This window comes from Tursiops truncatus, chromosome 11 (genome assembly GCF_011762595.2).
Source record: "Tursiops truncatus isolate mTurTru1 chromosome 11, mTurTru1.mat.Y, whole genome shotgun sequence".
In the NCBI taxonomy this organism is placed as follows: Eukaryota; Metazoa; Chordata; class Mammalia; order Artiodactyla; family Delphinidae; genus Tursiops; species Tursiops truncatus.
In genome coordinates, this window is record NC_047044.1 from 18,702,729 (window position 1) to 18,706,504 (window position 3,776).

General features: G+C 41.2%; 1 non-coding gene across 1 annotated transcript; it reads left to right on the forward strand.

The window, feature by feature from the left end:
* Positions 1 to 283: 283 nt before the first annotated feature.
* Positions 284 to 447, forward strand: LOC117314412 (U1 spliceosomal RNA). The gene has a single exon (XR_004529157.1). It is a non-coding gene; the product is annotated as a U1 spliceosomal RNA (small nuclear RNA).
* The last annotated feature ends 3,329 nt before the right edge of the window (positions 448 to 3,776 follow it).

The following is a 3,776-nucleotide window of genomic DNA, read 5'->3' on the forward strand; positions in this document are numbered from 1 at the left end:
GAAATGGCATGGTCAAAGACAGAAGGATGGGAAACACTCATGGGTGTGTTTACCAGAGTATTATTAAAGAGAAGGAATTACTTTGCTTCAAAGGTGGAGGTTTACAATACCTGTATAATGTTTCTAAAGGGGATAATGAAAGGTTTGGCCAGAGTTCTACTTCTTATACTTATGGGGTTTTTTGACTTGTATGTATATGTTAAACACACACACAAAATATATCTGTAATATATGTATTCCATATACCCTGCCTACCTTCTGGGGTTATCAAGAGAATGATTCAATACTTACCTGGCGGGGGAGATACCGTGATCACGAAGGTGGTTTTCCCCGGGCGAGACTTATTCATTGCACTCCAGATGTGCTGAACCCTGCAATATCCCCAAACGTGGTAAACTCGACTGCAGAATTTGTGGTAGTGCGGGACTGCGTTTGCGCTTTCCCCCATAAAGGAAAAAAAAAGGAAGAGAGAGTGATTCATTCATTTTCTTACTTAATAACTGTGTTTGGTTGAAGGGATCCCAAAATGGAGAAGGCATGTTCTAGTTTCTAAAGGAATCCATCTTGGAGAAAGGATTAAATTATGTAATGATATGGACAGTAACTCACAGTGTTTAAGAAAGTTGTCATTGTGCTAATATGTTTTCATAATTGTGGACCTTTTATTTTCATCCAGAACTACTAGATATAGGTGCTTTCAAAATTATTGGAGCAGGATGGTTTATAGCAAAGACATATGCTGTGTTGGCATTTTCATAGTTCTATCTATTAGAATCTTATCATTTTAACAGGAATGCTTCTTACTATTTTCCTTTGGCTGTATTAAATTAATCAGAAAAAAGTGCTAGAGGTTCTAAAGCCAGCCAGACCTGCAGCTGACTCTTGGTTTTACCAATAAGTCACTGAGTTACCTTGGGGAAAAAAAATCACATAAACTCTCTGACCTTTATTGTCCTCATCTATTAAATGGGGATAACAATCCTTAATTTTCAAGGGTTTTTTTTATGAGTTATATATGATTCTGTATTTAAAAAGCACCTAAGAGAGTAAGTGGTTCTATAAATGGCAAAAATAAATGGTGGTCAGATATTGCTCTGCGGAAAACCTGGTCATTATAATATGACAAATTAACTGAAGAACTCAGACAAGTTGATACCTTGTCAAGCCCAACTCTAGAGAATCATCTCAAGGAGGTCTCGAAATTAAAAAAAACTATATATGAATTCTGTAGGAGATTTTTATCGTATTAAATAAGTCTAGAAAATCTTTGTGTGATATCCTTCTCAGTCTGCTAGGAGAAAACATGTTAAATCCAACAAGAGGATGGGGACCTGCTTTTTTTTCCTTCCAAGAGGGATAGCTCTTAATCAGAGTGCATTCTCCATTCAAAATAATCTGTGAAGATTGGCATGAAAATGCAGATTCCTAATTGAACAAAGACAATTATTTCCAGATTGAAGTACAGTGGTGAATAGCTCTGTGCTCCAATTACCGCCAGACTTTTATTTCAAATGGGAAGCTGAAATCACAGATGAGTTCGCCTTAATTGGGAGAAATGGCTGAAATTGTACTTTTAATACCCTACTGTAACATCGTCTATGTAGGTCATCTTTTTTTCATGTACACATGACAGTGCCCTGTTTATGTCCATTTGGGACAGCAAGCTGTGATGGTGAGAGGGATAGCCTTTTTTACAAACAAAGGTAGAAGCATCCAAAAGTTAATCAGAGCCATAAAACTGTATAGCTTGTAAATAAAGGAATGGAAGAGTACATTCTTTTTTATAACTATGTGTGAATTCACTGACTAACATGAAAACCTAACTCAAGATAGCATTTGTTCAAGCAAGATTTTCCATGATCCTGATTACTCCTTCGTAATGTATCCACTTAAAAATTATCAGAGGGTAGCCCAGTCATGAATACAAGGGCTCACCAGATTAGGGTAGGTCTAACAGATTTTCTAAAGATTGAAAAAAAGAAAATTCAAAGGAGAGACGAAGTCTGTGCTTCTCAAACAACCAGGAAGCATCAAAGGAGAGCCTATTGTATGGTTGAGTTGGAGGTGGTGCTGAGTTGACAGAGATGAGGGTGCGGAAACTTTGTCAGTAAAGATTCCTCTTCTCAGGTCCTCTGTCACTCCAACTGGGGAGTCTAGATCGGACACATGAAGCCTTGTCACCAACCACCATGAACCATGTGTGTTTGTGTAGACGTTTCCTGTTTTCAAAGGGATTTCACAAACTATTTCATTGCATCTTCGTCCTTCCAAATTCCAAGCTAGGTGTGGTAGATATCACCATCTCCTTTTACAAATGCAGAAACTAAGGTCCAGATCCTTGCTTAAGGGGCAGAGTGAATGAGTATAGGGCTAGGATGAGGACCCAGCCTTTGATTAACGATAACCAATCCAAAGTGTCACATGTCGCTGGAAGAATCCTAAATGACTTCCATGCCTTAGTGTGAAAGACATGCCACTGTCTTTCAGGCCGTAGAAATAATAAGAAAAGTAACTGTGCTGTCTGTCATCTTACAGTCATTGGCTTTCACAATTAGCTAGATATATCCCACAGATGTGGCACCTGGGGTGCACAAAGGTTAAATGACTTTTCCAAAGTCCAACAATTAGTTAAGTGTTAGAGCTAGACCCAAATGAGCCTCACTGACTCCAAACCCTGTGCTTTTTCCTTTCACCAGGAGAGACCCAGGTTTCCACATCCATCCCTTCTGCTGCTCTTCACAGAATTTATTCATTCGTTCAACAAAAATCACAGCAGTGGACAAAATAGACCCAAATCCCTGTCCCTATAGAGCTTACCTATTCTAGTAGGAAAAATAGACATTAGGCAAAATAAGTAAAAAGATACTGTACGTTTGATGGCGGTAAGTGCTATGGAGAAAAATAAAGCTAGAAAAGATTTTCTGGAGACTGAGAAGTTGCAAGTTTAGATCAGGTCATCTGGGGAAGCTTCACTGAAAGGTGGCAGTTCAGCAAAGTCCTGAGGGAGGTGAGCGAGGGAAGCTGCATTTCAGGCGGAGGGAGAAGCAAGCAGTCTGGCCTCAGTGTTTGCCTGGCTTGGTCAAGGAATAGCGCAGAAGCGAAGGTGGCCGTAACTGGGTGGGCAGGGGGCGAGGGAGTACGGGAGGAGGGCGTAGGGTAATGAGAGGTCAGACAGAACCAGGCTCAGGCCAGCTTGAGGACTTTTCCGAGTGAAATGGAAGCTATTTCAGGGTTTTGATTAGAGGACATCATCATCTGACTTATGTCCAAAGGATAGCTCTAGATCTTTACTGAGAATAGACTAAAAAGGGTCCAAGTTGGAGGCAGAAAAATCAACTAGGAGGCAGATAACAACAACAATATTTATTATATTATTAAATTAAAAGGGCATAAAGATGATTTATATTGGCTTCAGCTAGGGAGGTGGTAAGAAATGGTCAGAAAGATAAGAAATAGGGCTGGCTCTACCCCTGTTGCTGCCTGTTTGCCTTGGTTGCTAAAGTGTCTTGGAGATGCTGAGAGGGAGGGAGTCCTCACGGGAAAATGCTCCCAGGCGTGGCAGGCAGCCACAGGAGGGTCTTGTTCAGATCTCCCTTCAAGAGATAACCTGCCGAGGAGAGGGCCTGGTTGATGACCTCATCTGCACCCTGGATGCTGTGCAGTGGCGCTCTCACTGAGGCCACACTCTCCCCACGCTGCTCCCAGCCAGGTTCCTGCCTAATCAGGACTCCTCTCACAGGCCAGCTTTGCTCCAATCCCCCTTCATCTTGTCTCTC